The following is a 13969-nucleotide window of genomic DNA, read 5'->3' as shown; positions in this document are numbered from 1 at the left end:
AACGCACACACAAAAGGAGTTTTTTTACTCCATATGTGTGGTGTTTTTTTTACTCCCTTATATAAGGGAGTTATTTTGGAGTGAAAAGGGAGTAAATTTTTTACTACCCACAGAGATGGAACCCAAAAATGGCGTCATGTTTATCCTCATTCAGGCTCATTCTTACAGCAGTGACAGCGGCGGAAACGGGCAGTAGCTCTGCGGCCCGCCGGTAACCTAACTTGGGAAACTGCGCTGCCCTAATGTGACCCCGCGTCACGCATTCTTTCCGCCATCTGTTAGCCCAGCGGCGGCCTACGCGTCAGGAGTCGTCTGCTTCTCCTTTTGCTGTACGAGCTCGTTTCGTTGGCCATGTTCGTAGATAAAGGGATGTAACATTATAATCAGTAGCTTGAAAACTGAAAAGGAGCCGCTGAGTGGTTTTCACGGTCATGCACCACGCTATATTTGACCCAAAACCAGACCAGAAAAGATGAAAATACACCTTATGGTAGTTTGGAATGGCAGTGTTGCTTTCATATTTATTTTATTTATTCATACTGTTAACCCTCTGCATGAGGGTCATTACAGGGAGGGAAACATATACAGACACAAGTGCAATTCTCTTCGCTAAAAAAAGAAACACTCAAATGCACAGAATTACAGATTTGCACAGCAATCTTCCAGGAACGCGTTCACACCTATCACAAATTTGTCTACATCTGTTTGGTCCACAACGTCACTTGGTAGTTGATTCCAAATTTCTACAGCATCGGGAAAAAAGGAGTAGCGATAGACATCAGTACGTGTAATAATAGGCTGTAATACCTTACTGTGATTTTTCCGAGGGCAACGCTTCAGGGGAGGTGCAACATAGTGATGTTTATTAACTTTGACTTTATCATTCATTATCAGAAAAAAAAGTTTCAATTTCTGCTTTAGTCTTCTTACTTCTAGTGATTCTAGCTGACACTCTTTTAGCATTGCTGTGACTGAATCAGTGCGGCGGTATTTAGAGCATATAAAACGTGCTGACAGCCTTTGCAATCTTGCCAGTTTCCGTTTTAAACCCTTTTGATGAGGACTCCACACTGCACTTGCGTACTCTATTATTGGCCGCACGAACGTCTTGTACGCAATCAATTTAATTTCTCTAGTCGCATTCGGCAACTTCCTCCTCAGGAAACAGACCTTCTGGTAGGCTTTTAAATAGACATTTTCAATATGGGTGCGCCAGTCAAGATTATTTGTTAATGTCACTCCCAAGTACTTGAGACATTTTACTTGATCTAAGGAATTTTCACCGATATTGTATCGAAACATCATAACATTCTGCTTCCTTGTTACTTGCATGTAATTAGATATTTGGTAGTTTATTTCCATACCCCATTTCAGGCACCACGAGTTTAACGACTGAAGACATCTATTTATGTTCATCTGATCTGCCGGGGAAGCCACAGGAGAGTAAATTAAACAATCATCGGCAAAAAGTTTCATTCTGACAGGCGATTCGACGATAGCAGAAATATCATTTATATACAATAAAAACAAAAGCGGACCTAAAACGGAGCCCTGTGGCACCCCCGACAGAACTTCACGCCTATTCGATACTGCACTTTCTATTTTGACGACTTGACAGCGGTTACTTAGATAGGCCTGAATCCATAGTACTATATTTTCAGCGATTCCTAATCTGCGTAGTTTAAAAAGAAGCTTATGATGCGGAACTTTATCGAAAGCCTTCGAGAAGTCTACACAGACCACATCTACCTGCTGACGTTCATCTATAGCCTTGCAAAAGTCGTTCACTGATTCAATTAACTGCGTCACTGTCGAAAGGCCGGTCCGAAAACCATGCTGAAATGGACACAATAGGTCATTTATTTCTAAAAAATGAAGGATGTGTTTAGCTATTATGTGTTCAAAAACCTTGCAACATACGGAAGTGAGTGAAACTAGCCTGTAGTTTTTTACAAGAAGTCGATTACCGCATTTAAATACCGGAACTACTATTGCGCTGCGCCAGTCACGAGGTAAAGAATGATCCCGCAATGACTTTTCAAATAAAATTTGCAAATAATATGATAACCACTCAGCATACCGTTTAAGGAATTCCGTCGGTATTTCATCGGGACCGCTCGATTTCTTCGGGTCCAGAGACAGCAGCTGCTGACAGATGCCCTCCCTATTGATGCGAATCTCGTGCATTGAGTATGGCAACGTGTAAATTGTTGTATGATCACTCTCAATGTCATTATCATCCCTACTGAAGACCGACTGGAAGAAATCATTAAACAGATTTGCAATATCGGTTTTATCAGTCACCTCATCGTTCCCATCCATTACCTGTGTGATTGCGTTCTTTTTCGCTGAAAAATATCGCCAGAACTTTTGTGGTGAGCTTGTGAGAAAATTAGTCAGTGTTGTATTGAAGAAATTTTTTTCGAATCCAATAACACTGTTTTGAGCTTCTTTTTGATGTTTGAAAGTTCTGTCGCTCTATTTTTTTGCTTTCATAGCCTTTTTACCTTGCGCTTTAACTGAATGATCTCTCTAGTGATCCAAGGATTGAGCTCCTTCGATTTCTTTGAGCGAGTGGGAACAAACTTATCAATGCAATATTTTAGTGTGCCCTTAAAACGTTGCCACAATTCCTCGACACTTTCATGTGTCGAGGAATATTCACTTCATTAAGGCTTGGCTTTTCAATATGACTGATAAAAAATGTGGCCTCATGAGCTCAATCAAGAGCTCAGCGTTGACACTATGTTCTATCACAGTTCCATGTACATGCAACACATAATCTGCTGTAATACATTGCGAGAACCACACTGTAAAAAGCCTGTGAAAAGTAGGCCTGTAACGGAGTGGCGACACAAACAAAGGAAAGTCAGGTATCGTTAGAGCACTGGAGGGTTCACAGGAGCAATTGAATTATGCAACGTACTGCAGCGGAAAACGGCGACAAGTCGATATCTTGTACCGTGGCAGGCCCCCGTGAAAGAGCAGAAGTCAGCAGAGATCCAGCGATGATGGTAACCAAGCGGTCGTCACTCACCGCCGTTATCCGACAACTGACTAAAAGCAGACGAGACGCTAGGCGGCGGGGCGGATTGCACAAAATGGTGCGTTTTTTTACTCCATTTCAGCACTGGTGGATTATTTGGCACAATTAACTCCCTTTCTAGACTGCACTGTAAACAAAAATATACCCAAAAGGGAGTAAAAATGGTGGCGGCCAACCCTCTTTACTCCATTTGTGAAAACATTTACTCCATGAATGGGGAGTAAAAAGGTGGACTGTCCTCCATTTTACTCCCATGAGGGAATAAGGGAGTAAAAATGAGGATTTACCAGCATTTACTCCAGTCTAGAAAGGGAGTTAATTGCGCCAAATTGTGCGAGCAGTTAGCTGACGGCAGCATCCGATCGCGACAGCTGGCATAGCACCACAGCGCAAAACAATGCAACAAAGCTATCGCCAATACCCGCCGATCAGAGATAATGGGATTCCACACAAGCCGATTTTCCTCAAAAACGGGTTCCGCTGTCACCCGATAAGAGCGCAACGAGGCGACCTGTGAGCATAACATCGACCAGGCAGCCATGGCGCTGTCGGAGCAACCAGGTAGTAACAAAAGGCGAGGCCTTTTTAACGATCCCTGCGAAATGTGAACACCGAATACAGCGTCTACTCAGTCTCGTCCTTTAAAAACGGGGCAGCTATAATAATCAGTGCTGGGACGCTACGATCTACGGGTAGCAAGCCTGGCCTCCGGATGGCAGGCACGAAAGAAGATCTCCGGAAGAACCTTACGAAGTGTGGTGAAGATCTTATGCTTGCAATGCATCACTGCCGGTGACGTCTTCGCTGCAGTTGCGGTGACCAGAATTTCACGATAAAGCCCCGCAGTCACGGTGGTTGCACTACGTCCGCCATATTCCACAACAGAAGCATTGTCGCCAGACTGCTGCCTGCCGTTCTCGTTGAAGTCAGCGAGTTATGAATGTAAGGCCGTTGTGGGATGCAGAGAGCTGTCACAGATCAGTTATGTAACGTATTGAAGTTCCGGCTAGTTTATTGTTCAATATTCGTTGTCCCGTCTCGTAATTTCTTCTGGCTGCGTCTTTATTTTGCTGCGCTGTTGAGAGGCTGGGACCCGAAGAAAGCGCACCGGGAGATGTACTGAGCGTTGTTCGTGCGCGTGTTCAGCTTAGTGCATGTGTTGAGCGGTAACCGCATGAGGCGATATTCCTTCGCGATGCGTCGCGCGATGACGACGCCGTCGCCCACCGCTGTCGCTGGCTCAAACCGCACGAAGCGACTCGGCGTCGTAGCGGCGCGTTTTCACTGTTGCTCGACTGCTGCCACTTCAGCGTTCAGTCATTTTGCGTTAATTAACGCGTAGAACAACGTTCCTAAGGCTCCACACAAGATAAAACACAATAAAAACATTGACAAAAATATATGTGGGCAATAATTTTATTTTTTTCCAATACGCAAAATCACGTGACATAAAAAAGCGCACGCATTTTTTCCTTCCTCCATGAGCGCGCGCTCTTTCAGTCTGCTGCCGGCCTCCCCAGCGTCTTTGTCCGCCATGGTACGCCGACGGAAACTCGCAATGCCTGTCTTTCTGCCATCCCCTCACCCCTTTCCTTTCACTTCTACACACTGCCTGCTATCCTTTATTTCCGCTGCCCCAGCTCAGGTGCTTCCAGCGGCGATAGCAGATGCCGGGGTAGAAAAATTCTTTTACTTTCCATATTCAATGCAAAATAAAAAAAACACTACACAACAACCTGCCATGGTGAGAGTAAAGTTCCACACAAGTTCTTTATCTTCCTTCCTCGCACCAGAGGTGCCCCGCCAGAGACGGTTTGCTTAACTGGAAGACTGAAGCCTTTCTTCGCACCAGGGGTGCCCCGTCAGAGACGGTCTTGCGATGAGTTACGATGCAGGGATTACTGATAAGGCGAATACTTGAAGTTTATGTACAGATATTTAAAATCACATACAAGTTAAGGCACTGGAGACATATTAAGCAGCAAAAAGAGAAACAACAAAAAGGTGGAACTGGCTAACACTAGGGGAGGCCCCTACTCGGCATAGCCGAAGATGCATAGCACCTGACCTTAGCCCAGAACCCTTTTTCCAGCTCCGGGGCCCGGTTTTAAAGCCCTAAAGGCCCGGCCCACATTTGGCCGCTTCCAATCATGTTGCACAGTTAACACGATTGGCTTTTCAAGGGCATGGCCAGCCCTCCAGCTTCCGTAGGGCAAAACACCCTCTCCATTGCAAAAAAAAAATAAAAGCAAACAAACGCACAGTCGTGCCAGCCAGTGCCAGCATGTGCGGGGTAGAACATTCTCCCTCCAAAATAAAAGTAAACACAAACACAAAACACACTCGTGCGAGCACGTGACGGCGGTTTCCCCAATGACCCTCGACTTTGGCGTCGTCCCGGATTAAGGGATTATCGGGCTTAAGCGGGTAGTTACCGCTGTAACTGCCACTGCGAGCTCGGACCTGCATTCGAAGGCGACTTAGCCTTCCCAAGGCTGTTTAGTCGGCGCCTCTCCGGTACCCGTAGCGTCACCCAACTCGGGCCTTCGCTGCTCGCGGCTAGACGCGCTGTCGCCGGCTATTCCTCATCTCTTTTGCCCCCTCGTCAACGGCGCCCTGACGCCGCTCCGTCCGGCAGTGCTTAATCCTCTCAGGAATCCTGCAGTCTTTTCGAACGAGACGTTCGTCGCGAGCTTGTGTCGCATAGCTGGTGTCCGCCAAGACGAGGGGATTAAGACAAGGGGGGGGGGGTCGACGTGTGGCGGCCCTTCAGCCACATAGCTTTCACCGCTCTTTTGCCTAGCCGGCGCGAATCAGCCCCAAAGGGCGATGGACGCCCGAGCGGCCCGGCGCCTGCGCGCGCGCGCGCATCGTTCCAAGAAATGTCATTCTTCCCTTCGAGCGCACCCCACCGTCCCGTCCCGTCCCGTCGAGGGGGCGGGGGGGTCCATTGAAGACGGCAGCTGCGGGGCACTGAGAAAGAATTAGCGGTAGTAATGACCCCGCACGCACTACCGATACCTTACACGCCCTTTCCAAGATTCTAAAAAGGGCTCAAATGGCACTTTTAGAATTATAACAAAAGGGATCGGAGCCTGTCACGAAACCACCCTGCGGGTGACATAACATAAACGAAACGTACACATTCAAATGCGCGTTTCACACATTTAAATCCAGCGCATTGGCCGGAGTCCAAGCTGTCGCGCTGGGACCAGTTGCATCAACAAAACTAAAAGCAAAATAATGCACACGGGCACCAATACAACGTAAGCAAATTGCTTACGGGCACCAAGAAAACATAAGCACAATGCATACTCAAATACACCCGGTGGCATGCTTGCTGTGCACCGTAAAACGGAGTCCAAAGGTCTCCTCGATTTGGCTGCACTTTCTGCACTAGTTCACAAAAGTGCCGTGCTAGTGCAGCGCCAGTTCTTGCGGTGCGAGTGCAGCGCGACACTAGCGCTCTTCGTGCAGCGGCCGAATCAAGTGCAGTATAGTGCAAGCCTTGTCGTCTGCTGGGTCTGCTGTGAGCATGTTGTGAGCGCCATGCGTCGCTACGCCGCACGCCGTCAAGTCTTGCCGTGGTAGCCGTGCGCCGTTGTTGGCCGTTGTTTGCAGCCTTCGACTGGCCGATTAAACCAGTGCTTAAACAAGTGATTTTAGTGAGTGAATCGTGGACGAACGTGACAGACGGTGTTCAATTAGCCATGGAAATAGTCGAAGACGACGAGAGTGAAGTGCGCGTAATGTGTGAATCGCGGAAAAACGTGGCGGACATTGTTCTGTTAGCGATGGAAATTGTAGAGGACAACGAGAGCGACGACGAGATGGACGCGGAGCTAGAAGCTGCAGTTGCCCTTGCGGCATGCAAGTTACTACGTGTAGACCGCAACCGCGTCAGTGGCTACTTCGAAAAGGTGACGTCCAGATACTTCAACTTCGAGTTCAAAAAGCTCTTCAGGTTGTCCCGAGAGACTTGTGAACTCGTGTGTGAGCGCTTCAGGCGTTCTTCCTCGTATCCAAAGGCTGTGAGCGGACGGCGGCAAATTTCTGCCGAAGAGACAATTTTGATTGCCCTCAGCTATCTCGGGAATCAAAGCAGCATGAATTCTGTGGCCGACCGATTCGACGTGACCGAGTCTTCTGTTGTGTTGTGCCTTCGGAGGGTACTGGACTTTCTGCTGAACATCAGCGCCGAAGTAATCGCTTGGCCAGACGGTACAGAGCTGGCCCGTAGCAAGGCACGTTTTCTCTCTAAGAGTGGTGGGAAAGGTCCCCGCAATTTCTGTTGGCTGCATTGATGGCAGCCATGTCGAGATTAGCAAGCCCGAAGACTCCACTGCTTCCTATATCAATAGGAAGAAGTGGCCGTCGATAATATTGCAGGGAATCTGCAACGACCAGAACAAATTCCTGGATGTATTCATTGGATTCCCCGGCTCTGCGCACGATGGCCGCGTGCTGAGAGAGAGTCCCTTCTTCTCGGAAGCCACCACAAAATGCGGGGACGATTACATACTGGGTGACTCGGCCTACCCGCTTCTTCCGTGGCTATTGACGCCCTACAGGGACAATGGGTCAAGCTTTCCTTCTTGGAAAAAGAAGTTTAACAAGTATCATAGCCAGCAAAGAGTGGCTGTAGAGAATACGTTCGGGCTTGTTAAACAACGCTTCAGGCGGCTGTATCTGGTTGACGCCAAGAGCATTCTGCAGTGCTGCAAGATTGTACTGGGCGCCTGTGTGCTTCACAATTTGTGTAATGCCGAAAGAGATTTCATGGCCGAGCTTGGAGACAACCCTCACCTTGACGATGTCGGCAACGACGATGAAGATATCGGAATCACCTCACCAGCGTGCTCTGAGAGCCGAAGGCAAATGATTGCTCAGCATCAGTGCTAGAAAAACTCTTTGCCCGACACGTTTAGATCTCTACTCTTTATTAGAGCGGACGACACTAATCAGCTCCTTCAGTATAGCCATCCTTTCTTCGTGTCGTTTTTGCCGGGCAGCCTCCGCATCGGCAATTATTTTCAATAGGCTTTCTACAGGGGTGTCCCTGCGACGCCTTTTTCTTGGTGGCTGTGGCTCTGCTTGGGGCTCGCTGCTGGGTTCAATTTCTTCCCTGTAAAATGCATGAGAATGACTTCCCTTCATGTCTTCACAAATAAAAACAACTTACCCTGAGGCAGCGTCTTCTTGTTCAGGGGCTTGCGGGGCAGTAATGACTCTGCCCTGTGTCAGCAGCACAGTTGGCGAAATGTGGTGCTGTTTTTCCAGCACCTCCGCCAACTCACTGAAAAATTTAAGAAGCTTTTATAGCTGTTTGAAAAAAAAGAAACACAAAATTGAATGAATTTACTTACCTCTCGAACTCGCATGATACTCGAGAGTGGCCCGATGAATTATTTTTCGCTTTCGCGTTTTTGTAACTTCGCTCTAGCGATTTCCATTTATTCTCTGCCTGAAGCGCAGTCACGTTGCTGCCGAACTCGGCATTTATGAGGGCCGCCAGCTTCGTCCACATGAGCTTTCTCGTTCTGTATATGTTGGAGTAATGCATGTGCACGCAAGAAGCCAAACAAATTAAATGTTACTGCTAGATATATGCAAATTTGTTTACTATAGTAATGCACGACTTACCTGAAGCCGCCTTTCTTGCTCCCCAACTCGAGGAACTCTTTATATCTTGCTATCAGAAAAAGCGTCTTAGGCCTCGGCCAAAATCATCTTTCCCCATCGGGCTGGGCCTCGGCGCTCGGACTTGGGTCTGGCATCGCCAGCTGTGAATTAGCGGCTGCCGGGGCCGCACCTCTAATGTCGGCTGCCGGGGCCGTACCCCCTTGGCTTCCGTGCAGCTGGGCACTGCCATCTCCGTCGGCCTCGTTCATAAAACGAACGCTGAGGCGGAGGCCGTCTACGAAAAATAGAGTAAAGAAAAAAACAGGATCAGCAAGCCATTGTGGCAAAAACAGCAGTGCGAACTGCGCGCCCGAGAAAGTTACCACACACGTGCTATTGTTGTTATCACCGTCACATGTGCTCAAATGGTGACACTCACCTTCCGTCTCGTATAGCAATCCTCCTTGCTCCCCGTCCGCATGGACCCCGTTCTCGTCAACGACGGGGAACACGTCCCTTTCTCTGTCATCGATAAACAACTTCATGTCGTCTGCTGTGGCACCTCGTGACCTCGTGCACTAAAGTCTGACTGAAGTGAACTGACAGCGGCGCGAGTGCAAACGTGCAGAGAACTCGTGCACGAAAAGGCTTGCACGATGTCAAATGAAGTGCGGCGGTGCAGGTGGCGCGCGCTGCACTCGCCAAATCGAGCACCAGAGTGCAGCACCCTTGAACTAGTGCAGAAAGTGCAGCCAAATCGAGGAGACCTCAAGTTGATAGGCTATACCCAGTTCACCTGCATGCACACCGTCGTCCTGCTCGCGAACGAGCACACATACACACAGACACTCGCAACTGGAGCACTCAGTAGCACTGATATGGGGTCCGTAGGCGGCCACGTGAGCCTCCTTAGTCGCACCGAGCGTCCCTGTGTGTACTCGAGCCGCTACGCGTTAATCTACCCGATTAACGCCAACGCCTGGCGGTCACTCCGCTCGTTAGGCTGATGACCCCACGGGGCGAGAACTCTGAAGCTGGTGCCCTCCAGGATCAAATACATCCCGGTCTTCGATGGGTCCAAACCCCTTACCACACGACGCACATGAGGGCCCGCTCTTTCCGGCGCGCCGGTACGAAACTCGCGCTGCGTGGGGAGCGCATCCCTTGCCCTGTCTAACCATACTAGTGCGGCCGGCTTTGCTACAACTAATCTGACGTACCGCAGCACGGAACGTACTGTTCCTGGCAGCGACTTTCAATTTGAAAGCCACGCCCCTGCCTTCGGCTACTTCGCCTCGCTTGGAGCCATTTGCCCCGTTCCTGCACGAGCCAACACTGAAATTGCCGCTCCCTGCCTTATAGGGGCTTGCCGGCTCCGTAGCTTCGTTTAACTCGCCAATCTGACGTCTGTCATCGCTGGCCATTTCATGATGAACGAACTGCTCTTTTTCGCAGCTTGCTTGAGACTGCGTTTTTGGAATTTTCAAACTCAATTCCAACGTTCCTGGACTCGCATTGTCGCTCCTGATCTCATCTGGAGTAGAGCTAACCTGGGCGGCTGGATCATCGCAGTGCGAGATCACCGCCTCCAATACCGTGGCGCTGCGTTCCCTCAGGATGCATTCTTCGCCTGAGATTACACTTTCTCGACAAGCTGACTCAGTTTTCTCTTCTGCCTGGCAGTTTTTCTTTCGTTCATCTGATATGTCGGAGGTCACAACCTCCGCCATCGAGCCTGCGGGAATTTCATCGCGGTCCTGTTTGTTGTCGGACAGCTTCGTCTCGACTGCCCCCGAAACATCGGAATTTGGCTGCTCCTTTTCGTTGCTAGCCGCGTGTAGTGGCGGAAAAGCTGTGATATTTTCGCGCCCCCTAAGGAATCTCGCCCTCACCTCCTGCCTTTTTTCGGCCTTTTCGAACGACGAGGTGTTCCCGCATGCCGGCTGCTTATTTACAGCCACCAGGCTGCTGCTTCCTTCACTTGTGCTCGAAGAGCACAAGCCTTTGCCTTCCAGCGCAGTCTGTCTGGACTCGGAGTAGTTTCCCCTGGCTAGTTCACTAGCCCTCCTAACCCCCTTGAGCTCAGCCACCTCGAACTCTAGCTGCTGGCGCTTTGCCTCTAACGCCTTCAAAACGGACTTAACGTCCTGAGGTTTTTCCTCGCGAAGCAGCGTCTTTCCGCCATTTACCTTTGCAAGTTTGGCCTCAAAGTACGCCAAGCGCGCCTTCGCCAATTCTACTTGGCACCTCCCATCGAGTGAGGGTCGCCATGGATAACCCTCCATAACGCCGTCTGTTGTCCTACCGGCTCGAACACATGCACAGGGACGTGAACAATGCAACCAAGGAAACTCACGGTTTCGATGCGTCGATCCGCATTGCCAGCTTCCTGGTGTCGGAGTCCACCGCCACTTTCACCGCGCGCTGCGATGAGCTGTCGCACGCCGCTGTTCCTGTGCCCGCTGCTGCCGCCTTGCTTCGACCCGCAGGTGACCGTCGAGTTTCCGACTCGACGCGCTGCTTCTCCTGGTTGCCGTCTCTCCGCAGGTCCTTTCTCGAAAGCTGACCTGTTGCCTGGTCGTCGCCTTTTTCCCTGCCTTCAGTCTTCTTCCTGCGCCGTCTTCCGATCGCCGCAGGATCCTGTCGACTGCGCCAGTAAAGTTCCACACAAGTTCTTTATCTTCCTTCCTCGCACCAGAGGTGCACCGCCAGAGACGGTTTGCTTAACTGGAAGACTGAAGCCTTTCTTCGCACCAGGGGTGCCCCGTCAGAGACGGTCTTGCAATGAGTTACGATGCAGGGATTACTGATAAGGCGAATACTTGAAGTTTATGTACAGATATTTAAAATCACATACAAGTTAAGGCACTGGAGACATATTAAGCAGCAGAAAGAGAAACAACAAAAAGGTGGAACTGGCTAACACTAGGGGAGGCCCCTACTCGGCATAGCCGAAGATGCATAGCACCTGACCTTAGCCCAGAACCCTTTTTCCAGCTCCGGGGCCCGGTTTTAAAGCCCTAAAGGCCCGGCCCACATTTGGCCGCTTCCAATCATGTTGCACAGTTAACACAATTGGCTTTTCAAGGGCATGGCCAGCCCTCCAGCTTCCGTAGGGCAAAACACCCTCTCCATTGCAAAAAAAAAACAAACAAACGCACAGTCGTGCCAGCCAGTGCCAGCATGTGCGGGTAGAACATTCTCCCTCCAAAATAAAAGTAAACACAAACACAAAACACACTCGTGCGAGCACGTGACGGCGGTTTCCCCAATGACCCTCGACTTTGGCGTCGTCCCGGATTAAGGGATTATCGGGCTTAAACGGGTAGTTACCGCTGTAACTGCCACTGCGAGCTCGGACCTGCATTCGAAGGCGACTTAGCCTTCCCAAGGCTGTTTAGTCGGCGCCTCTCCGGTACCCGTAGCGTCACCCAACTCGGGCCTTCGCTGCTCGCGGCTAGACGCGCTGTCGCCGGCTATTCCTCATCTCTTTTGCCCCCTCGTCAACGGCGCCCTGACGCCGCTCCGTCCGGCAGTGCTTAATCCTCTCAGGAATCCTGCAGTCTTTTCGAACGAGACGTTGGTCGCGAGCTTGTGTCGCATATCTGGTGTCCGCCAAGACGAGGGGATTAAGACAAGGGGGGGTCGACGTGTGGCGGCCCTTCAGCCACATAGCTTTCACCGCTCTTTTGCCTAGCCGGCGCGAATCAGCCCCAAGGGGCGATGGACGCCCGAGCGGCCCGGCGCCTGCGCGCGCGCGCGCGCGCACATCGTTTCAAGAAATGTCATTCTTCCCTTCGAGCGCACCCCACCGTCCCGTCGAGGGGGCGGGGGGGTCCATTGAAGACGGCAGCTGCGGGGCACTGAGAAAGAATTAGCGGTAGTAATGACCACGCACGCACTACCGATAACTTACAGTGAGGGCACGGCCGGTCTCAACATAAGGCCTGCGGGCTGTTACTTCCCCCCCTGAGCTACGTCACGCGAAAGAGGCCCACATAGAAGTTCCGTGCAGCACGTCTCGAAGCTACGAGCAGCGCACTCGTGTTGAAAATGAGGCCTGGAAGGTACAAAAATGAGGCCTGGACCGAGAAGTCAGAGTGGGGGACGAAGGAGACGACAATGCGATCCGTTCTGGTAACACGTGACACTTCCTTCACTGCCTGGGGGAAAGTCATGGCATGTCGCGACATGCTTCCGAACGCACATTTTTTTCTAGACGTTGACTGTGCCTAACCTCGTGCTGCGCGTGCGGTTGTGTCCGAGACGATCTTCTAGTGCCATCGCTGGATTACGGAATGTGGATTACGCTTCTGCCAGGATATGCCTAACAAGTGCTGCGTGCCCAATTGCCGGACTAACTACAAATCGGGTCCCAAAAACCACGTTTTCAAGTTTCCCCGGCATGAAGAAGAACAGAACGCCTGGATTAGGGCAATACCACGAGAGAACTTAGTTGTATCACCGCACTCCAGGGTAAGCTGTCCGAAACATCCTTATAAAATAGTTACTTTTGCAAACTACGATAAGCATATGCTCATGCATTGTAAAAAAAAGTGTATTTAATCTAGCAGCTGGTTAGCACTGTGGGTAGCGAATGCAGACTTTCAAGAAAACTATTGCCAAGCTACAACTGCTATTTAAACAAAAATTTAACTTCCTTCTAGGTTTGCGAGCTTCACTTTATTAAGGCTGACATCGTGCGAGAGGCCTCCCACATCGACGAGGTTACAGGGCGCACCACCACTTCACCCCTTTCGCATCTGCGCCTTCGCCCAGGTGCAATCCCTTCAAAGTTTCCGGGATGCCCGTCTTACACTTCTAAGCCAAGCACCTCAAGGGATGACCCAGACTCGAAGCGCATGCGTCTTGAGGCTGCTGCTTTGAGGAAAGCGCTTGAAGAGTCAGCTGAAGTGTTCCGCGAAGAGCAAGAAGCAGATAGGATTCTAAACCTAAAAGACTGGACGGAATATATAGGAAGCAAAAAGTCTGCATTCTGGCATGCTATTGAAGGGAGTGAACGCCATATTTTAGTGCACATCACTGGAGACGAAGCTCCATGCATCAAATATTCAGTTGCAGTAAAAGCCGACCTTAGCGTGACAGTTCACTTCGTAAAAATGCCAATAACAAAACTAGGCACCAATTTCTCCATCCCAACAGTAGCAAACAGCAAGAAAGCAATGGTGGAGCTACTTGAGGTCATTGAAAAAAGCAGTGGCGACCTCAGTCAAAGTCCTGAATCTGCTAACGACGACATCTGCAAGCAGATTCTTCTCCTGCTGGAAAAGTTATCTTTTT

At 50.1% G+C, this 13969-nt stretch overlaps 1 protein-coding gene and 1 pseudogene across 2 annotated transcripts in view; one reads left to right on the top strand and one right to left on the bottom strand.

Moving 5' to 3' along the window:
- Positions 1–13969, top strand: part of LOC149366712 (flap endonuclease GEN homolog 1-like) — a 361675-nt gene that overhangs the window by 163292 nt on the left and 184414 nt on the right. The window lies entirely within an intron of this gene.
- LOC149366724 (uncharacterized) lies at positions 7576–9233 on the bottom strand (annotated as a pseudogene). Its single transcript, XR_016286653.1, has 5 exons — positions 9108–9233; positions 8690–8963; positions 8413–8586; positions 8229–8342; positions 7576–8171 (listed from the first exon to the last, which is right to left on the bottom strand). The product of XR_016286653.1 is annotated as an uncharacterized LOC149366724 (transcript).

Source organism: Amblyomma mixtum, chromosome 1 (genome assembly GCF_055824585.1).
Source record: "Amblyomma mixtum isolate Tamu chromosome 1, ASM5582458v1, whole genome shotgun sequence".
Taxonomy (NCBI): domain Eukaryota; kingdom Metazoa; phylum Arthropoda; class Arachnida; order Ixodida; family Ixodidae; genus Amblyomma; species Amblyomma mixtum.
This window is presented reverse-complemented; position numbering and strand designations above follow the sequence as displayed.